The sequence below is a fragment of the Oncorhynchus clarkii genome, chromosome 13, assembly GCF_045791955.1.
Source record: "Oncorhynchus clarkii lewisi isolate Uvic-CL-2024 chromosome 13, UVic_Ocla_1.0, whole genome shotgun sequence".
Classification (NCBI taxonomy): domain Eukaryota; kingdom Metazoa; phylum Chordata; class Actinopteri; order Salmoniformes; family Salmonidae; genus Oncorhynchus; species Oncorhynchus clarkii.
The window spans coordinates 48912554-48936400 of NC_092159.1; the positions used below are offsets into that span (position 1 = coordinate 48912554).

General features: G+C 46.3%; 1 protein-coding gene across 1 annotated transcript in view; it reads right to left on the reverse strand.

Annotated features, from left to right (window-relative positions):
• Positions 1-23847, reverse strand: part of LOC139364955 (RNA binding protein fox-1 homolog 3-like) — a 409389-nt gene that overhangs the window by 237349 nt on the left and 148193 nt on the right. The window contains exon 4 of the mRNA XM_071102230.1: positions 20298-20353. The gene's annotated coding sequence lies outside the window, so the exon portion shown is untranslated. The remainder of the gene's footprint in view (positions 1-20297; positions 20354-23847) is intronic.

Here is a 23847-nt window from a genome sequence, read left to right on the forward strand (position 1 = left end):
CAGTGCTGTTCTGCCTACTTTGTGTGCAGCATTGCATGAAAAGCCGCTGAATAACTTTGTCCGGGTTCTCAGAGCCTCTCATACAGTGAAAAGGCTCTCTATGTTAAGGTGATGGAAACACATAATGAACAGACAGCTTGCCCGAGCTTTATGACCTTGGCTAGGAGTCTCATAATGTGCTTCCAGAACATCTTCTATCCTGACCATAGAGATAGAAGGAAAAGAACTGAATAGCACAGCAAATATTACACAACTACATCTTATGTGATATATAACAGTATAACAGAAAATAATGACTGCCTTATTCCTTCTATGTGTAGGGCTCTGTCCTTGGCTAGCGGATAACAGCCATGTTGTTCCTCTGTCTTTCTGACCTTGACCAGGTGGCACTGACCTGTCTAACTGGGCCCAGGCTGGCCGAGGCGTCCGGTCTGCTGGCCAGTGTTGTGTGGAGGTGCCTGCTGCCCCGCCGGGCCGTGGGAGGGAGGTGTGAGGGGACACTGCTGGGCCGAAAGGACATTCCTTGGCCTCAGGCAACGCCCGGCGCAGCGCCGCATCGCTCCACACACACAGAGAGGAGGAATACGGAGGAACACAGAGCCACCGGCCACACCCGTTTACACACAGACACATACAGTATGTGCACTCGAAACACATCAAGCAAAACACATTCATATATAGGCAGAATTAAACAAACAGGTACATGATGTATGTATCCTACAATAGACACACATACATGCAATCACTGAGCTAGGGAAACATACTGCCATGTGTCTCTCCTGCTGCTACTTCCGGCAGTCTGAGCCAAGGCCCAGTCTCCCTGATGGAGCTCTAGTAGGAGAGAGGAGCCAGGGACTGGACCCGCCTGCCAGCCTGCCCACACCCAGCCTCTCCAGCACCATACTGCCCCTGACACAAACCCAGTTAGCCCAGGGACCAACCAGCTAGTAACATACACTAGCACAGAGGACTGGGATAACTGGGATACTATCCACAGATAGGTGAAACAACCTCATCCACACACACCAACATGTATTATAGCCTGCTATACACACAGAGACAGAACCCATAGAACCTCATAGACACTTCTATTACTAGATCGAAGTACTGGTGTGTCAATATAAAGCAACAGCATGTCCTTATGGTTTACACATGGTTCTATTCTATTGTAATACAGACATATGTATACCCACAGACTTACTGCTGCTGGTAGCGTTGATCATGCTGAGTGACAGAGGACTATTCTCCATCAGGGAGACGTTGCCTTGGCCTTAGAACATGGTTTCCCCTCCAGGCCCACAGGAAACTACTGGCTCACTGCTGTCTCACTCTCTCTGTGTGTGTGTGTGTGTGTGTGTGTCTGTGTGTATTTTTTTCATTTGGCATGGTTCAGGTATAGTTGGACTCATGGTAACAAATGAGCTCCCAGGGAAAAGGTGATGATGTGTGATGAAATGAAAGCCAGTATAGAGTCATAATACTCTGATTCAGAAACGTCCCCAGCTCAAACCTATACTGATATCACAGTCAACGTCAGGCTCCTATTCTCAGGAGAGACATAATGAGATGGGACATGTAAAGCTATTGTTTCCTGCAACCCGGGTCTCTCTGATCATTGGACACATGCAGAAAGGCAGGCAGCGTTCATTTGACGTCAATGACCCGGCCGCCTCGTCGTCTATTCCAGGGCTTTCGCAGGAAGGATGGCTGTGACAGGTTGACAGCGCTGTGCCTTAGGAAAGACAATTCCAATCACCAGCGCCATTCAGAATAGAAATAGACACAATGGAATAATTGAAGTGTATCATGTACTGCCATGTAAAACAACCTTTGGGCTAATTGTTTTCCATTAGGCGTGAGACAATAGGAGGGAAGTGTCAGGTGCCTCACTAACTGACTCTCAAACAGCACTATGGCAGAAACCCTTTTGTTATTCGCTCACACAATGATTCAACACATCAAACCCCAGCAGCAGTAATGTAATTCATATCATAACACTGAGCGAATGAGAACTGATGCTTGATCTTGTTTCTCTCCAATAGCTAAAGTTTACATCGACTCAATTTGCTGAATTATTCAATGGATTAGCTATAGTAGTTGTATGTCTGTGGCGTTGTGGAGTCACGTGATGTCTCTAGATGGTATGTACACGATGAGAGCAGGTTCACCACTGAACCATTTCATTCTATTCCCATGTAAGAATATTGTCTATTTCCCGTTTGGAATATTGACTTGACATGATGAAGCCGACCCTAGAATCAGCTTCCTACTGGCTGCTGCCATCATCAAAGAGAGAAAAACGGCATCTGACACCCTAATAATTGCGCCAAATTCTCCATATTTCATACGGTCTGTCGATATGAGGGTTGACATTTAAATGAACATTCTCACGCACGGCCAAGGTCTAATTTGATCGATGCATAACAAGAATCCCCACTTATAGCGATGTGCATGCCTCCCTACATCTGTCACCATGGTGAATGGAGACCTCCGCATGACCTGCTCAACAAAGACAATTCAACACCGACACAGGAGTCAGCCACCTGAACCACCCACTACCACACTCAGCACCAGGCACCGACCCGTGTGTGAATACAGACACAGCAGAGGACTGGCGTGGACAGTTGATGGAAAGGACATCAAATACATGTAAGGGTCCAGTGTGGTAACGCTTTGTAGACACACATAAAACACACCTATTCCTCTACATTCTAGCACACCTGTACACCTATTATATATAATAGAACATTATTATTCCAATATTATTGCGTGTTTAACATAAACACGGACACAAAACGGCACACGCAAAGCTATACCCTATCACACTTAGACATACTCTCATACAACGCCCTCTCACATCCCTGGTTACGTGTGGGTCTTATGAAACCAGGTGACCTCTGGTGCCAGCGACCCTGCCAGTGAGAGCTCTAGCCTGGGAGACAGATCCACAGCGTTTAACTCCTGGCTCCTGTGAATGGCTATAGGTCACTACAGTTTCATCTCCTCAGCGCAGACACACAGAGGTCGCCAGGTGGCTTTCATTGGAGTTTTACGTGAGGAGAAATAGGAGATTTTCCTAGGCAGACTAAATCCGTCCCCTGGGCTGGGAGATAGCCCAGCGAAAACCATATAGCCAGGTCAATAAGAGCCCAGATGCCAAATCTCCTTAAAGTCGCTCTTTATTCATGAATATGTGCTGAAACAATCTTTTGGGGGTTTAAGAGGAGATTGCATGCAGAAAACAGGCCGTCCTAATACACTTTGGTTAGCGTCTTGAATGGAAATGAAAATGAGCCCAACAGCAGGACAGATGATATTCCACCCTTGGCTGTTTTGCTACATTCAGGCTCTCGATTAGCTTTCCTCAAACCGTCACTAGAAATAGAATGGTTACCATTATAAAAATAGTAGTGGGGTTAACCCCTTACACTGGTGGGAATTGGCCTATATGGATAGGGCTAAATTGAAATGTTTCCGACAGAAGTAATACGGAAAGCATATGCAAGGTAAAAATTGAAAGGGAACCGTTTGGAGATTATGGGGCAATTTTTAGACTAAAGATAAGGACACAAAGTTCAGGCACACTTGTAGTTGTTTTGTTTGGAACACAGCCCTGCATCCCCGCCTTGACACAATTACTGTTGTTGTTTACGCAATCCAAAAACGGTCCATTAACTAATCACAATCTGGATCAGGTGGGCATGATTTGAAAGCTTGCCAACATGACTAGCTACATTATAAAAGATGATCTTAAAGGCTTTCACAAGGCAATTCATAGAAGTAGATAGTCATTTTGTTGCACATTAAATGGAGTCATGGGTGCCTTCAGATGTGTGGTCTGCGGCAAATGTTCTTCACAATACAACAAACACCGTCTCCTTCTGTTCAGAACAACCAGGGTATGATGCCATGTCATTTGGTAACTGTACATCAAACATAGTGATCATAAACACTGACACTGTATATGACATGAGTTTTACGATGATGTGATGTGTATGAAATTAAATCAGAAGTCTCATCTTTCAGAATACATTGAGTCCTCGTACTTTACAGCATTTCCCTCACTCAGACAACATTTTTGCAAAAGTTGCCCAATTACTCGGAGTGATTGAGGAGACCTCTGTCACGCGTGGTGCTCAAGTTCAGAACGGCTGTCAGTCAATACCCATACAGCACTGTGAAGTTCAGAGCCAGAACTCTGACGTCATGTATAGCATGTTACTGTACAGTAACTGCATCCCAAACCTTCCATTTTCAACCTGTGTAAAGGGCTACAAACAATATGAACAGGAATCATGGCACTCTGCACAATGGTCTGCACAGTCACATCCATATTCAATACTAACTGTGCTAGTGTGCCAACTGTACATGCCTTTGATTGAGTATGTGAGTGTGTGTTTACTTCTATGTGTTAGTGGGGTGTGTGTGTATATGTGAGTGTGTGTTTACTTCTATGTGTTAGTGGGGTGTGTGTGTATGTGAGTGTGTGTGTGTTTACTTCTATGTGTTAGTGAGGTGTGTGTATATATGTGAGTGTGCCCACCTGCTCTGCAATTTGACCCATTGAGAGCTTAGGCACGGCCCACACCTGGTCTGTGTGTGTGTGTGTGTGTGTGTGTGTGTGTGTGTGTGTGTGTGTGTGTGTGTGCGTGCGTATTGGTAATGGTTCGAAGGCAAGTGATTATACATCATGACCCCGGGTACAAGAAGCACAGTGGGTCCAATCTGGTGCTCACTACCGCCCACTCTCTCTAACACACACACACACGCTGGCAGGCATCACACAAACACCCACATACACACGCAGGTATCACTCGCCCACAAACACACACAGATATGTGCACGCAGACACACACACACACGTGCCTGTGTCTCTCTACCTCTCTCTCTCTTTCTATTTGTCTCTCTCTTAGCCAGGCGGCTCTATCCGTTCCCTCTGTTTTACACACATAATGAAACAGTGTCCTGGTCCTACACACTCCTCCCCCTCCACACGTCCTTCTAATGAGATAAATTAGCGCCTTGCAACAGATGCATGGAATATACACTAATGGCTACCATCTGTCACTCATCTCTAGGAGACAGAGAGAGAATACAGCACTAAATCTGATCACCATCCCCGGCTATACAGAGAGAGAGAGAGAGAGAGAGAGAGAGAGAGAGAGACACAAGGCAAACAGGAGGAACATAAGAAATGTGTCACAATGTGGAGGGCCAGGCACTAGAGGCTTAGTGTAAGAGAAAGAGACGACAGTAGACAAAGTCAGCCTAATGTCAACCTTTCTCACAATGGTTATCAGATATATTTTTATTTTAAGACTGCATCAAGATCCCCCTTGACTCCCAGTAATTCCCTGTGTAGAGCTGGGAGAAGCATGGTGTGGTGCTGTTCATCAGACAGCCATTCTCAGTTCACACCGTCTTCTCGCTCCGCTGTGTTAAAGTCAGAGTTTCTGCTCATGTTGCCGCTACACTGCCACTGTGCAAATAGTCCCAAATCCATTTCTAGAAAATAATCTGGGGGTGAGCACTAATATATTTCAGCCTGGTTCCTTAAAGACACGCGGTGCATTAGCACACTGCTTATGATGAAAGCCAGGGAACACAATAAGAGACAAAGGATGACGAGAACAGAGAAGCAACGTATCTCGGTAAACAGCAGTGAGAGCAATGACTGACCCTGGGAAGCTACCTTGTGAATGGTCCATGAGAACAAATGGACTAAACCCAGACAACATCTGCATGGACCTGGCCCATGAGAACAAATGGACTAAACCCAGACAACATCTGCATGGACTTGGCCCATGAGAACAAATGGACTAAACCCAGACAACATCTGCATGGACTTGGCCATCATTCTTTTTAACTGGAAGAAGCAATTACAACAAGTGGAAATGAATTGCTAGTTGTTCTAAGGAAGATCATGGGAGATGAGATTGGAAAAGTTCCCACTTGTTTTATAGATTATTAATGAGATATGTGGCGAGAGTTGTAGATTCCAATAAATGTTTTATTTTATAATCATTTTATGTACATACATAAAAGTATGAGGATAAATTATTAATGTCATAATATCGCAAATAATGACCGGCAATTTTTTTTATTGAGGCAGCTTTGGGTTTGCAGAGCATTCATTTGATAATGGCCACAGTCACCCATCACACGGCACAACATAAACTAGCAATCCCACCGCATCAACATTCCCTATGAAGCAATCTTATAAACATTACAGGCCTAATGAAAAAGTAGCAGCTATCTCCTGCAGCCTCTCATAAAGACCCTAGTGAAATCCTCAGATCAGGCTATAAACAACATCCCAGGCAGAAATGAGCAAACCCTGTTACCCTTATAGAACTTGTTACAATTTCCAATTAAGCAGTAATGAAGATATTTTGGTCTGTATTGCTCGGTACAGCTGACTACATTATAACACAATGTTCAGCAGGCATAGGAACCCATGACGTCAACACAACCCTCATTAAAGCAGCATACCAACGGTGCAGAACAGGAACACACTCTCTCTACCCACTCCACAAAACACAAACATTTCTCTATCTTTCACCAAAACCTAACCGATTTGAAATGAGGACATTAAAATAGCCCATCACTGCACACAGGAACTGATAGCGCTGCCTCAACCTTGTATGCAAATATTATATTTCAAGCCAGCAGCAGCAGAGAGAGAGACAGAGAGAGAGAGAGAGAGAGAGAGAGAGAGAGAGAGAGAGAGGAGAGAGAGAGAGGGGAGAGAGAGAGAGGAGAGAGCGAGAGAGAGAGGCGTGCAGGCAGCAGCTCTGAATGTGTCTTATTGAGCAGATACTCCTGAGCTTAATAAAGCACACCATCAGTGTCTCTCTGCTCATTTGCATGGCCAGTGTTAGCTAGCCTTGAACAGGCAGCCGCTCCCTCCAACAATCCATTAGTTCTGCGAGGATGTTCAGTATAGCCATGCAAATAAGTGTGAAATTGCACTGTAATCAGTCATGTAAATGACACAGGATTTCTATCTAGGCATCATCGTTCCCCGCACTCCTTTATGAAATACTTGTGAGGGAAGAGAAAACAACATTAAAAACAATGAAAGAAGTGCTTCTGTTTTGACAGCGACAGAGAAGAAAAAGATCATTAGTATGACATGAGCCAGACAGGCTTTGACTCTCTACTGAAATTTAACTCCCTCAAACCCGTCTCCCATTGAAATTATATTTTAAATATTCAGACACTGATCAAAACTGTTCACCTAGGTAAGACTTAAGAGTCACACTCACTAGGAGTCTTCTTGTGTAAAGACTTCTCCCCTCCCCTTTGATGACAAGAAAGAGACAGAGGACGGGTGGCGGCACACCTACCAGATGAGAGAGAGCTTAACAAGTCTGTATTCCTGTACTGTGAGACGTACAGTAGCTAACAGCCTGTTCTGTATGGGATGTCTGGAGAAAGACACTCATGAATATGGCAGCCATTGGAAAAATAATTACACCGAATTTCATTCCTACTTAACACAAATGTTGGTTGCACTTCATTTTTCAGTATAGATTTATACTATGTCAATAAATACCTTGATAAAACAACACAACTATTTTGCTAAATGTAATTCAATGTAGAGAAAACAAAAATATATAATCTGTGTACGGTTTCACTAGATCACGAAGGGTAAAAATATCTATCAAATATCATGTTAAATAAGACAAGCCGTCTTTTCAAAACTCGTGTTGGCATAATAGACCAAGCTGTATAAAAAAGGAAGATTGATTTCCCATAATATGCAGTAGTCAGCCAATGGGACTGGTTCCATTAGGGTTGCTGATGTGACTGGAATCAGCTGCAGACTGCACTCATTGAATAGTCTTCTATATGAATAAGCTGATGGGAGTGAGTGACACATCAACCATTCACTCGCTTTCACACAGTTCCCAATGATTCATTTTGAATATCGTGCTGTGAAATACAGCCAAACTGGATAATGTTCTGTGTGTGTGCGTGTGTGTGTGTGTGTGCGTCTGTAAGAGGGAGAGAAAAAGAGCAAAAAAATAATGAGGAAGAGGAGGAAGAGGAAGGCTCAGGAATCTGGCTCAAATGCAATCTCAGGAGAACTAGCTCATTGAGCTGACAGCCATCAGTAACTCCGTGTGGAGCAAGAACGAGTCACTGTGGTCAAGCAGACAGAGGGAGAAAGAGAGAGAGAAGGGAGAAGATAGAGAGAACAGAGAGAAACCCAGCACACAGAGACACAGAGACAGAGTTGATGAATACTGAGGCGCTCAAACAGACAGATGGGCTAATTTATGACTGACTGTGTGTTATGAAACATTATCTTAGTGTCGGCGAAATCAAAATAACATTTTGGGTGTAAACGTGGAGCCTGGACCTGCCAACAGATCCCCATGTGGTCCAATACATTCAGATGGCCCAGGATGCAGTGCCATGGAAAACAGTTGTGTTGTCGAACGACTGCATATTTGTTGTTTATTGTGTTGTTTGGGGTAAATTGCATGCAGCTGTATACATTGCCAATCGCATCCCACCTGCCAAAGTCAAATTAAGCCATCACATCAATATCAAGAGTCTGGAGGAAAATGTAGGCCATTACCAGGCTATTGAATTGCATTTGTTCTCTATTCAAAATTAAAGGCTATTGACAGGCTGTTTTATTTGGTTCTCTATTCAACCACTCTCTGGTTAAAGTGGGGGAGTGGATGTGGCTGCATTGTAACTGCCGGCCCCTTTAATGCTGGGCTATAGAGCCACTTTATGATCCCACACAGGGGACTTGTGTATGTGGGGAGTGTATTGTGGCTGGCTGAACCCGGCTGAATACACACTGTGAATGTTTTGTCGTCAAATAATGAGAGAGTGTTGGGGTCCTACCTCACCGAGAGGCACAGCAAAGATTAGACACACCTCAGCACAGAACCTTTGGTGAAATGTATCAACCCCGTTCATGGTGGGTTCTCATTTGGAACCTGTAAACCAGTTGTCATGTGTATTTTCCACTCGGATAGTGATAGCTTTCAGCAGTGGCTCACAATCACCCCGCGTCTCATTGCTCGGGCACAAATGTTCATCGGGTTGACTGTCTAGCCTGCAGACTGTCTAGCCTGCATGGGAGATGGAATCAGAACAATGACCACTGAAGAAAGGCAGGAGATGTGACAATTCAGTGGACGGTAACGGTGGACAGCGTAATTCAACCATTATAATTCAACTACATTTCAGCACTATTCAACTACTACAGTGCCAGGGTCTCACACATAAAAGTCAAACAAGTTTAATGAAGAAATAACATGTTTAAAATAAACCAGCTATTCCCCAGCGTAAATACCATCACTGAGACCAATTAACCAAACCAGAGAGCATTTTCTGAAAGTAGCTCTGCATTTTTGAGTTATCATTAGTATGGTCATGGATAATAAGATCAGTGTATCCAACATTTTTCTCGATCCATTTTTCACGGAGCAGAAATCCCTCTACATATCATAGAGGTTGACTTTAGTCTGCTAGCTATATGTAGAGAACACACTGTAGCTGTTATATAGTAATGCAAAGGGGTAGGGGATATCCAGGCCTGATGGGTTGAGAGGCCACGTCTCAGCCAGAGGATTCTGATCCCTCTCGTAGCGGCTAGCTAAATTAGCATGCAGAAGACAGGACTCAGAGGTGCCCTAGCCCTTAACTCAATCTCTCTCTCCCTTCTTTTTCTCCCCTTGCTTAGGTAAAAGTAATGGATTGTGGCTGCAGCTCCAGCTATACACCCCTCCCTTCCCCTCAAGCCGGGCAGCGATGCAGGCAGACAGGCGGGGAGGGACGAAAGCAGGGAGGGAGGGAGGGAGGGAGGGAGGGAGGGAGGGCATGTTACTGAGCTCCGGGTTCCTCCACGGCGACACTCACTAACTCTAAGGTCAGCTGTCCGAGCATACGCACCCAGCGCTCCAGGATGGCCAGGCAGCCTTAACCGAAAGGTGCCATCCCCCCTCCACGCTCTTAAACAGATTGCCGCTCGCGCCACCTCAAGCTGAATACCAATGAATGAAGGGGTTGCTTACTAAAATGAATGAAGGGGTTGCTTACCACAATGAATGACGGGAGGCAAAAGGAAAGAAAAAAATAGCAAAAAAACAACAGCAGCAGCAATTTCAAACAGCACTTTTAGGGAATGGATGCAATTAAGCTACAAACACTCAACGGATGTAGACGGGCTAGAAACACTGAGTGTGTTGTAGAGACATGTACTCCAGGAGTTTTAAACACTGAGTGTGTTGTAGAGACATGTACTCCAGGAGTTTTAAACACTGAGTGTGTTGTAGAGACATGTACTCCAAAAGTTTTAAACACTGAGTGTGTTGTAGAGACATGTACTCCAGGAGTTTTAAACACTGAGTGTGTTGTAGAGGCATGTACTCCAGGAGTTATAAACACTGAGTGTGTTGTAGAGACATGTACTCCAGGAGTTTTAAACACTGAGTGTGTTGTAGAGACATGTACTCCAGGAGTTATAAACACTGAGTGTATTGTAGAGACATGTACTCCAGGAGTTTTAAACACTGAGTGTGTTGTAGAGACATGTACTCCAGGAGTTTTAAACACTGAGTGTGTTGTAGAGACATGTACTCCAGGAGTTATAAACACTGAGTGTGTTGTAGAGACATGTACTCCAGGAGTTTTAAACACTGAGTGTGTTGTAGAGACAAGTACTCCAGGAGTTTTAAACACTGAGTGTGTTGTAGAGACATGTACTCCAGGAGTTTTAAACACTGAGTGTGTTGTAGAGACATGTACTCCAGGAGTTTTAAGCATGCAGTTGTTAGAGGGGCCAGGCTGATTGAAATTCATTGGCAACATCTGCATGCAGCGCACAACATGGACGGGGGATCAGAGATTGGAGGTCTCTGAACATCAGTTATAATTAACAAAACATTCCTGTGCACATGGGCTCCGAGGCACATGGGTAACCAATGGCAACCATGGCAGAGCTCGGGTTAAGAGGACGAACCAGGGGGCATCAGTACCATTATGGCCCCACCTGGAATATTGACGACGGCAAGAAGGCAACGCTAACTGCTACCCAGCTACGCAGAATCAACCTGCAATATTAAATCTCCCTATTCCATCTTCCTATTATAGTGTACTGTACAATGTGAATATGACACTGACAGTAATCTAAGAATGTCATCTCGGTGAACAATTAATAGAACAGCGGGAACGTGAGGTCAGATATAATTAACAGATACGCAGCGCGAGGTATAATTGCTCAAGTCTCAAGCAAAGTAATTAAATAATTCAAAGTGAACAAGTGAGAGGGAGAGACAATGAAAGAGCTTCTCCTCATCTCCCTCTAAAAGGCTGGTGGAGGTAGGTGGTGGTGGAGGTAGGTGGTGGTGGTGGAGGTAGATGGTGGTGGTGGAGGTAGGTGGTGGTGGTGGAGGTAGGTGGTGGTGGTGGAGGTAGGTGGTGGTGGTGGAGGTAGGTGGTGGTGGAGGTAGATGGTGGTGGTGGAGGTAGATGATGGTGGTGGAGGTAGGTGGTGGTGGTGGTGGAGGTAGATGGTGGTGGTGGAGGTAGGTGGTGGTGGTGAAGGTAGATGGTGGTGGTGGAGGTAGGTGGTGGTGGTGGAGGTAGATGGTGGTGGTGGAGGTAGGTGGTGATGGTGGTGGAGGTAGGTGATGGTGGTGGAGGTAGGTGGTGGTGGTGGAGGTAGGTGGTGGTGGTAGGGGTAGGTGGTGGTGGAGGTAGGTGGTGGTGGTGGAGGTAGATGGTGGTGGTGGAGGTAGGTGGTGGTGGTGGAGGTAGGTGATGGTGGTGGAGGTAGGTGGTGGTGGTGGAGGTAGGTGGTGGTGGAGGTAGATGGTGGTGGTGGAGGTAGGTGGTGGTGGTGGAGGTAGGTGATGGTGGTGGAGGTAGGTGGTGGTGGAGGTAGGTGGTGGTGGAGGTAGGTGGTGGTGGTGGAGGTAGATGGTGGTGGTGGAGGTAGGTGGTGGTGGTGGAGGTAGGTGATGGTGGTGGAGGTAGGTGGTGGTGGTGGAGGTAGGTGATGGTGGTGGAGGTAGGTGATGGTGGTGGAGGTAGGTGATGGTGGAGGTAGGTGATGGTGGTGGAGGTAGGTGATGGTGGAGGTAGGTGGTGGTGGTGGAGGTAGGTGGTGGTGGTGGAGGTAGGTGGTGGTGGTGGAGGTAGGTGATGTTGGTGGAGGTAGGTGGTGGTGGTGGAGGTAGGTGATGGTGGTGGAGGTAGGTGGTGGTGGTGGAGGTAGGTGGTGGTGGTGGAGGTGGAGGTAGATGGTGGTGGTGGAGGTAGGTGGTGGTGGTGGAGGTAGGTGATGGTGGTGGAGGTAGGTGGTGGTGGAGGTAGGTGGTGGTGGTGGAGGTAGATGGTGGTGGTGGAGGTAGGTGGTGGTGGTGGAGGTAGGTGATGGTGGTGGAGGTAGGTGGTGGTGGTGGAGGTAGGTGGTGGAGGTAGGTGATGGTGGTGGAGGTAGGTGATGGTGGTGGAGGTAGGTGATGGTGGTGGAGGTAGGTGATGGTGGTGGAGGTAGGTGGTGGAGGTAGGTGATGGTGGTGGAAGGTTGTGGTGGTGGAGGTAGGTGTGGTGGTGGAAGGTTGTGGTGGTGGAGGTAGGTGGTGGTGGAAGGTTGTGGAGGTAGGTGGTGGGTGGTGGTGGTGGAGGTAGGTGGTGGTGGAGGTAGGTGGTGGAGGTAGGAAGTGGTGGTAGGTGGTAGTGGTGGAGGTAGGAAGTGGTGGTGGAGGTAGGTGGTGGTGGAGGTAGGTAGGTAGTGGTGGTGGACATAGGTGGTAGTGGTGTAGGATGTAGGTGGTAGTGGTGGAGGTAGGTGGTGGTGGAGGAGGTGGAGGTAGGTGGTGGTGGAGGTAGGTCATGGTGGTGGAGGAGGTGGTGGTGGAGGAGGTGGAGGTAGGTGGTGGTGGAGGTAGGTGGTGGTGGTGGAGGTAATGGAGATAGCTGGTATTTATGCTGAGATGCTCTTCTCTGTAACACCGCCTCAGGGACAGATCTAACACACACCATTTATCAGAAGAAGAGGAAGAAACACTGGGATGGCTCTGAATCGGACGGCGGAAAGAGCTGACATTCCGCCGATTGTTATTTGCACACAAATGGAAAGCGCTCATCGGTTCCCCTGAGTCTAGGGCAAGTTCTTCATCTGGGGATTTTTTCCTCACAGAAGTTCAGACAGCATTTTAAGGTACACCTAATTGACGGAGTAGAGATCCTCTCATTATGACACAGGCGGTAGGCCAGCCTGTCAGACAGAGAGGTGGTGGTGAGCAGTGTTAAGGAAGCAGAGGCATTATCAGTCTATATTTCACGTGTCACTGGGGAACGGAAGTGTCCCCATTGCGTCCTCTGGGTGCCATTAATTGATCAAATGAATGAATGAATGGTTAAGTTTACACTTTTAGAAAAAAGGGTGCCAACAGGGTTCTTCGCCTGTCCCCATAGGATAACCCTTTTTGGTTCCAGGTAGAATCCTTTTAAATTCCATGTAGAACCCTTTTAAGTTCCATGTAGAACCCTCTGTGTTAAGGGTTCTACAGGGAACCCAAAATAGTTATACTTTGAACCAAAAGGGTTCTTTCTACCTGGAACCAAAAAGGGTTCTTTAAAGGGTTCTCCTACCGAGGACAGCGAAATAACCATTTTAGGTTCCAGATAGCATTTTTTTGTATAAGAGTGTAAGGTAACAAGTGAGGAATCTGGTTAGTCTGGTTTGACATGGACATTATCAAACATTATGAAATCGAAAATTGCATTTCTCCACAGATACATGCATGTCCCTGCTTCCCTATTCATTGAAGTCTGGTAGAACTGAAAGTCATTGTCAACCTTTGACCCCCGTCTCACGTAATATTGTGAGTAAGGGCCACTACATGGTTCTGTGTTGAATGGTGGAGCTGGGCTATTATGTTCCAAGGTACACGTTATGAACACATATGCCTTGAACCAATCTGACTCTGACAAAGTAATGTATCTGGGAAGATTTGTAAAGCATTTACAGTGTGTGTTCCATTCCAGATATTTAAAAACGTTTGAAATGAAAATGGATCCCAATTAAAGCCGCACAGCAGTGTAAGTGCTTCTTGTTGTTTTTTTAACCAGGTGAAACCTCTAAAAACATACATTTTTTCTGCCTGTACTGTGACTGTGAGCTCTGATAAAAGCAGCCTAGACAGGCCTGAGCTCAAGCCATTTTGCCAGCCATTCAGAGAAATGAAAATGCAAAGCTAAAAATACTAGCTACACATTTCAAAAGGCAAGAGAAATGCATATATACACCAACTAGCAACAACCCTTTCTCCTTGACTGCTGGGGAGAAAAGGCATTTGGTCTCAACACATTAGACATTTTCAGTGAAACCCTTTACAGTTAGACATACCTTCTCCTTCACAGTATGTATGGTCATGTTATAGCCACCTAAGAGATACCAGCAGTAGCTTTAGATTCAGGTGAATCATCAAGGCTAATGACCATAGATAGTTAAGGTCAAATACCCCATCAGGATTTGCTAACATAATAAGTGTACTGTGTAGCATTACAGTACTATATGTATCTACTGGTGCTGTGGCCTTGCTATGGGTATATAGTCTTGTCTGTTGGATCACCTGTTGAAGAGCATCCATTTCAACAGGGGGCCAGAGGTTGTGGTCCTGGCTGGGTGTTTGATTGGCAGGTGGGGAGCCACGATGCCCACAGCCCTGCCCCAGTGGAGCGCTGAGCGCCAGCGTCTGGGCGTGTGAGGGCCACAGTGCTGCTGACTAACAGAGCGTGTCTGCTGACAGTCAGTGTGTCTGACTGATAGGATCACCCCAGGAGGCTCTTCCAGGGCCTTTACAAAGTGCCTCTGATAGGCCAGGCCCATAGCTTTACCGCCGGGTCCTGCCAACAAATTAAATTTAAGTCCCGCTAATGTATAGAGTAATCATAGAGTGGTGTTGATCCATTTTTCAGCAGGGTTACCATGGGCACGACTGAAAGCTTTGCGTGGAATCAGAGACGGGCAGGAGCGGGGCAGGGAGAAACAGCTGTCTGTAACCTTAGCATGCCACTGGAATCCTCCACTTCTAAGGCAAGGACTCATATGAAAGAACAACAATAACATGCCATTATGAGATGTAACATTTTGCAGTGACCTGCGTTTCCAGGGGGAAATTTGAAAGAAAAGCAATTTCACATTAAACTATCTGACACAGAGCAGGTCATGGAATGGTGGTGAGGAGGGGGGAGATGGAGAAGGGGGAGAGGAGGGGTGGGGGCACGGAGCCCCAGTAACAGCCATTGGCCAACTAGAGCGAGACACACATTCCCTCTGCCGAGTTAAAAGGGCTGGAGTGGATGAAATTTCAAAGCCTCCCCTGCAGACAAACACTCCGCTTTGCACACATCAGTGCTGAGATGTTCAAATATTCCACTCCACAGTTGCAGCCTGGTTCTCTTCCCTGTACCGCCGTATCAGACATGGTAGCACTGTGATTAATGAGACAGGAAAAATACCTCTCTCTTTCCTCCCATTGTGTTTTTATAAATTCAATGAAGCTAAAACTGCACTTAATTAAAAATGTGTCCCAGCGTCTTATTCCCCATGATGCTCGGCAGCAGGCAATATAGGAAAATGAAAGGCAATTGGAGATAAGAGAGGATGGATTTACATGTGTGGGACCTTTGTCCCCTCCCACCTGTTATGACCAACAATGTAAAGTTTTGCAGCTGGGGTTGATTAGCCAGCTAGTAGATAGCATACATCATAGGAGACCTTTTAGAAACTGAACACAAAGCATAGCTAGCTACACTTCTCTGCATGCACAACAACACAGTCATCTGAACACCATGGTGCAGTGCTACTTCATGTCATTCTTCTCTTCCTCTCATTTAGAATAGTTTGTTATGAACACATGTGTAGGAACACTGTGAATACTCTAGAAAGAACGTCATCTGAACGTCATCACCTGGGGAGCAACGAACCACCCTTGCTGTCTCTGCCTGGCCGGTTCCCCTCTTTCCACTGGGATTCTCTGCCTCTAACCCTATTTCAGCGGCTGAGTCACTGGCTTACTGGGGCTCTTTCATACTGTCCCTGGGGGGGGGGTACGTCACTTGAGTGGTTTGAGTCACTGATGTGATCTTCCTGTCTGGGTTGGCGCCCCCCCCCCCTTGGGTTGTGCCGTGGCGGAGATCTTTGTAGGCTATACTCGGCCTTGTCTCAGGATGGTAAGTTGGTGGTTGAAGATATCCCTCTAGTGGGTGGGGTTATATCCTTCCTGTTTGGCCCTGTCCGGGGGTGTCCCAGCCAGAAGAGGACTGGCCACCCCACATAGCCTGGTTCCTCTCTAGGTTTCTTCCTAGGTTTTGGCCATTCTAGGTAGTTTTTCCTAGCCACCGTGCTTCTACACCTGCATTGCTTGCTGTTTGGGGTTTTAGGCTGGGTTTCTGTACAGCATTTTGAGATATCAGCTGATGTACGAAGGACTATATAAATATATTTGATTTGATTTGAACGTTGCACTGACATATGGGTCTGATACATGATTGTGATTTAGTAACTGTTTTGTAATTTCATGGAGTTGGCAACTGATGAGCACTTCCTATGTCATTTGTGCAGTAGTTAACATTGCTCAATATAACATCTTAAAACAAGGTATAATCAAATTCATGACCTTGGTCTGAGTGTGATTCATATGGGGAAGCCTCCAAAGTAATGTGTCGGTTTTCTTACGTTCCATATTTAGGCCTAGTTGTGAGATGTCAGAACAGAAGACCAAGAGGCTGGATCAGTAGGGATGGATCATGTGACATGATGACACACCTTACAGGATATATATTCTCTTCCTGTCCACGGCTCTCTAACATCTGGCCTGCTGGTGTCAGATTCCTCCATCCACTACCAGCATTATAGTATTATCACCCCCGCTCTCTCTGCCCTTTCTCTGCTAGCTAGCTATTACTACTACTACATGACTCTTGGCACGCCTTGGAGATCTGTGTCACAATCACTGAGTAATTACAGTGACTAATGTAAGGACCATTCTGGTGTCTAACCTCAGACATTCCATCAAGATCTGACTGGGAGGAAATGAACTGGCAATGGAATGGACGTTACGTTCGGTTTGAACCCTGACAAAACATATACTCTTTAGAACCAAAGCTTCCTTTTCCCACAATTCCCTGGTGGGGGATGGTTTGCCAGCTCAGAAACAGAGAGTAGAGCTCAGGTTCTTTGCCCTTGTCATTGCATCTGCACTGACCTCTAAAAAAATGGACAACAAAGATCATATCACGAAACCAATACTAGCACCGACGGCCTTTGCACAAATTGATTTAGCCACCCAGAACTCACTCCCATCTCAATGAGGTGGCAGGATGCTCACAGCATAAATCACTGTAACACAAACACCCTCTATTGAAATGTGATTTTTATCTTTAGGATATTTTTTTGTTCAGTATGTCCCGGTTGGTGTCTAGCTCTGTGATAAGTGGTGGTGAGTGATGTGAAATAAACGGTTAGCGCATTACGCTAATATTGAGCTCTCACCGCATATAGGTGCTATCACACGGAGAGGGTGACACAGCTGTGGTATTCCAGGAGGTAGTGCAGGGCCCTGTGTTATATGGCTCATAGATCACTAATGTGTGGGTGAGAGTTGTCTCCGGCTGCCGGCTTGGCGGGGATGAAGCACAGATACTTTATGGCACAACCGTCAGACGTAGGCATGCTACCGAGGCTACAATGAGGAGAAGCCTCAGACTAAAAATAGAAGATCAGCTTTTCTAAGGGCCCCCGGAGACAATAGTTTCATACTTTCCGTTGTGTACATTGGGATCAAGAACCAGTACAAAGCCTCTAACCGGAGCTATAAAGCACAATACCCAGATAAATGAAGCAAAGAAAGTCAGGCTATCCCAGAAGCACCCTCTGTAAAGAATAGAATGACATGATAAATGCTCCAGTGTGTTAAATACACCAGGATAGTCTGTTCTATCCTCCTTACAACTGACAACCTCTGTTGCTCACTTAATTACAGCCAAGCGCAACACACTACTGTGTCAATTATCAAATCAAATGTATTTATATAGCCCTTCGTACATCAGCTGATATCTCAAAGTGCTGTACAGAAACCCAGCCTAAAACCCCAAACAGCAAGCAATGCTGGTGTAGAAGCACGGTGGCTAGGAAAAACTCCCTAGAAAGGCCAAAACCTAGGAAGAAACCTAGAGAGGAACCAGGCTATGAGGGGTGGCCAGTCCTCTTCTGGCTGTGCCGGGTGGAGATTATAACAGAACATGGCCATTATCATGTGCTTTAACTCGTCTGGCTATTTTTACCACAGAGTTTCACTCAGACCTTTTTACCTTCTTTTTATTGCTATTCTGCTCAGATCTTGTGTCTGAATTCCATTCCACACACAGAGCTGTACAAACATAAGGGCTTTAAGGATTCAGATTGGTGGAGGGGAACCTAATCTTCTGTAATTGGCGGAATGGTTCTCATTTTAATCGACTCACTTTAGAAAGCGGCGCTCGTCGACAGCCTGCTAACGTTCTAGCGATTTCAGGTGGCTATTCATTTTCATAAGGGCCAGAAAAGGCTGGTCTGTCTGGATGTGAACGGACATGTTAGACCTGATCATCATTAATCAGACCAATACTACATCACCGAGCACCTGCCGGGTCACGGAAATGGACAAATAACACAAGGACGCGCAAACCTCTTTCATACATCACATTTGCAACAGCCACTGTTTAGCATGGTGAGATAATCCATTCTGGGGTTCATCATGTGAAAATGGGACTAAAATGGTAATCCTCTGCCAGCCAATAGCATCCTCCGCCTCACCAGATGCCTAGCTTCTGGATTTTGCTTAATTGCCATCTTCAGATCAATCTATATCCAAATGTCAACTGAATCTACAACAGACTTTTCCCTGCATTTTGTCTGCTGAGTATCCAGTATATTTCCTTACATTAGAAAGCAGAGGTTTTCTGTTAGTCCTTATTGTATGCACATGTAGTGAACTACACTAAGGCCTATTGTTATCCAGGCCTGAGAGAAAGGTGTTGTTGTGCTGACATACATCGGTCTACATGGCCAACTCTGTGTCCACCCCTGCTGACCTGTGTGGCCATTAGCCTTGACATAGTGATGGGGCATGGTACTGTCTATCTCAGCCCCACACAGAGAACACCCACTCTTCATCTGGTCCACATACACACAGCACGCATCACACACACACACGGGACAGCAGGTGGGTATGGACACTAGCATACTGATCTCTACTACACATTTGTGATACAAATACACTTCACACGTTTGGTGAACACATAAACTGTACACAAACACGTGCATACATAGTCCCACATGTAGGACTACGGTGTACACACGTATGCAAATGAACATGGATATTCATGCACTCCCATGTGGCCACGCATGGACAAAGAAACAGCTACAAACAGACTGAAAATACACACACATACAGTGTATGTTGGTGGCAACTTAATTGGGGAGGATGGTCTCGTGGTAATGGCTGGAGTGAAATTAGTGGAATGGTATCAAATACATCAACCACATGGTCTCCAGGTGTATGATGCCATTCCATTCGCTAAATTCCAGCCATTATTATGAGCCATCCTCTCCTTAGCAGCCTCCACTGGTTCCCCCATAAATAAACACACACACACACACACACACACACAATAAAAATACACTCACATATGATTACCCATAGAGAATACAGACTTGTTTGAACACACACACACACACACACGCACAAATATTATTCTTAAATCTCTGTTTATCGTACACATGGCCACTGTTCAAATGACAACAGTGAACCCCTCTCCGTAGTGGTAACAGGAACACAGTAGGTAACAGAAAAGCCTCAATATCAAAACAGAAGAGTCAGTCAATATGGAAAGTGAGAAGTTAAGGTAAACGAGAGACCCTGGTGATCAGTGTGCTGACCCGCTCCACGCTAACTGTCGTCAACAACATCCCAACCATTCACACACAGAACCATCTACCACATCAAGACCCGCCCCCTCCTCTACCCCCTCAGCCATTCCACCATCCTCAGAGAAACCCCTACACAGCACTAGCTACTTCTCTCACAGCACTATTTATCCTCTCTCTTCCCTCCTTCCCTCTTTCTCTCCCTCTCTCTGTCTCTCCTCCTTTCTCTCTGTCGCAGCCGCCACGTTCTCAGTGCGCCGCGGTCGAGAACATAAAAGGGTTGAGAATAAAAGACAAACCGACGTTGGGAAAGATGGAGATGGAAAATTAGCATAAGAATACTCACAGTGGGTTGGAGCGGGGCTGGAGCGTGGCGGTGGTCCTCTCTCTGTCAGATACAACCTGCACACAAGATTGAGAAAAAAAGAAAACTAGGCTGTGAAAGCGGCAAAGAGAGAGGAGGAGAAAAGAGGAAGGAGGAGGGGGCATATCATCCAACGCACGCGCCACACAAGACATAAAGAAATAAAGAATTCCTCCAGGAAGGTAGAAAAAAAACAGAGCGCAGAGGAGGAGAGAGGGAAAAAAAGAAGAGAGGGGGGCGTGAAGAGGTGGGCTGTTTTAGGGAAATCTAAAAAGAGACAGACACATGCGGAGCGCTCCGGTGCGCGATCACATCTGACAGGTCTGAGCTGCAGTCCGCCTACCTCCTTATCGCCCTCACTTTTCCACAGCGCTGTGCTGTGCTCTCCTCTACCCAGGCCACAGCCATGGACTGGTCCTCACGCTGATGTTACAGGAGATTCAGCACAGGGGATCTATCGCACTCATCGCCATACGTTAGCATCACACACTGAGGATTGCACACGGATCACCCACCCAACTCCACCCCACGCACCTCAATCCCACCCACTACATCCCCCCCTCCCCTCAATTGTGAAAAAAGAGAAAGAGAGAGCGAGAATACAGCCTGCTTCAAATGAATGAGAGCATTCCCAGTGGCATTGAGGCAATTACAGAGGCTGGCGCTGTTTTCTGTTTACCCCTCACCCTTTCTCTCTCGCTCTCTGTCTTCCCTCTCTCTCAGGCTGGTACAGTGTCTGTTTTCTCTCTCTTTCCGTCTCTCTGTGCTCCAGACATATGCCTCTATTAATGTAGCTTCTGTCACTTCAGCTGCTTGGTCAGATTACTCCGTCTCTGCTTCCCCTGTGTTCTACCCACATTGAGTGCCTACACGTCCGCCCGCTTGCCTAGCGCCTGCCATCCTGCCCGCCTACCCACCTGCCTGCCTGCCCGCTACACATTTCAGTTGGCCAAACACTTCCCCGAGTCTTCAGCCCACCTTGAGACAGACCTCACCAGACCCTGAGACAGACCTCACCAGACCCCACTGCTGCCACACCTTCCTGTCTGATTCAAGGAGGGAGGAACAACTCACAGTTATCATAATCCCTCCAGATTTATCACACCTCGCCTGGTGTGACAGAGGTTTATTAAGAGGCTAGTTGGTAGTGGAACACCACAACTTAATATTAACACAGACACGCACACACACACACACACACACACACACACACACACACACACACACACACAGCATCCACACCTCCCTCATCTACCAACCTCCACACTTTATCTCCCCTCAATTAACATCTTTAGTGTGAGCTGCTATTATCTTAACCACACAGAGCGCTGATGTTCCTAGGAGGAGGAGAGGAGGGGAGAGGAGGAGAGAGGACAGGACACTATTAGTAGAGCAGCAGAGAGGACGGTGGTGGGTGGGGGTGGGGGGGGGGGCTGTGGACAAAGGACTGAGCTGCTGCTTCTGGAATACACAGGGCTAATTAAAGCCATATTCAAACATAACTAACTGCTACCCAAGGTGCACGCTAACAAACATCTACACAAACAACCTTGTTACAGCATAAACATGTAGGCTAGCCCCGAGGATTGTCTTTCTTTGTGAGGATTAATCGTAGAGAGACAGGCATGTTCAAGTGAAAGTCATGACAACAAAATAATCTAAATCTCTTCTGACTGCTCACTGGTGTTTGATCATGTTTATTTTCTCATACCTCTCATATGCATTGCTACGCTATCAAATCATTCAACAGGAATGGCACTAGAGAAAACAATAGACTTGCCAGCCAGCTGCTGTAGAATTCCTATAAATTCAAAGGCCCTTGTAAAACGCAGTCCTTTGAAGCACGGGGTAAAATTGCCAAGTACCGGATGTGCTTTAGGCTTACCTCACCGCCCTACAGCTCGTTTCCTTGTCTTAATGTCTTGTATACTCTATTCTATCCGTTTGCCTGCCCTCGCCCGCCTCCATTCCGCCCTAAGACACCATCAAAGTGCCCATTAAGTCATCAAAGTGCCCACTTTGTCCTTGCTACTCTCTGTGACAACCACAAAGTGGGTGACGTGGTCCCAGAGCACCTATAACGATAGAGGGTGGCCGGTGGCTCCAACCCCTGGCCCAGACCAGACCATTAGGAGTATTCTATTACTGTTGGGTTAACCTGTCACGCTTGGCCGTGGCTCTCTCTTTATGGTCTGACTGCTCTGAAAGGGCAGGGGATAAAACTCTATCAGTGGGACAAACGATCCCACGCTCCTTCATTTATCACACGCCCAGGGATCCCCCCATGGCGGGCAGCGGCGGCGGTGGCTAGGGCCAGAGTCTGCGGGGGTATCCTTCACTCTGGTTACCATGGGGACCCCCCAGGGCCTACGCAGTGCTGGGCTGGGAGGACAGAGGCGGACAGACCGGCCCCATTCCACACAGAGACTTCCATTCTTAATCACAGGATGACTCAGGTAATAGCAGCCTGCAAACCATGTAGCAGGGACAAAGCCGCCAGCTAACACACTGGCCAGCACAGGTGGTTTAGTTTGCAGCACACACACACACACACACAGCTCAGAGTAGTGATTAAGAAATGAGACTAGTGATCTGTAGGTTACAGAGGTCAATCGTTCATGGGGTCACATAGCTAGAGCCCCTTCAGCTAGGTACTTAGCCTCAATTGTTTTGGGTATCCACTGAGCTGGGAGAGTGGATCAAATGTCAACCTCAACTTCACCCTATAGAAAGGTTCAAAGCAAAGACATGACATGACGCTTTGGTTATTTACAAATTCATACCGTAATGACACAGGCCCTGTTCAATCTGCACACATCCCCCTTCAGCAAACACGGCTCGCCTCCTTTTTTCACCGGATCTATCAAGGGAGGGCGACAATTAAATGACTTTAATTTGATTAGGAGATAATGTGTCCCACTTAATGGAAAGGACAGACTTCACAACACAGCCAGATTAGTTTGGTGGATGCCTGCTTATAAATGAAGACAGGCCCTCCTTTCATCAATTAAGTCTGATGTTCAGATGCAGTTTTATGGTTGGGGGGAAGGGGTGAGGAGGGGTGTGTTCTCTACAGAAAGAGGGAATCTGGAAATATGGGGTCAGGAGAGGTATAAGCACGCATGGCTTAAGATTTGGTATTAGCATGACACAATCAATGTAAGTCATTACTAGCCATCCATGAAAGGTAAAGTGGTTGTGAGCTACATCGTAGAGGGCAGATGGCCTGTTGTCACAACATTACAGACCATGTATTGCCTTGCTTTCCTTTGTGTATTGCTATTCAATACTGCATCTCAATTTACAGACAGTGTCTGGTTTCATTGTAAAGATGATGTAACGTTAAGTCACTGATAATGATTTACCATTTACTATGTCTGATAGGCTATACTCTACAGCCCAACTCTGTAGCCCCTAAATACTTCAGTACAACAGCTGGTAGACAGATATTTGTTGTGAATAACCTACATATCGATCTCCATATTACAATGAAGTGTTTTCAGTAGTTTGTGTAACCCTAACCCAGGCTGCC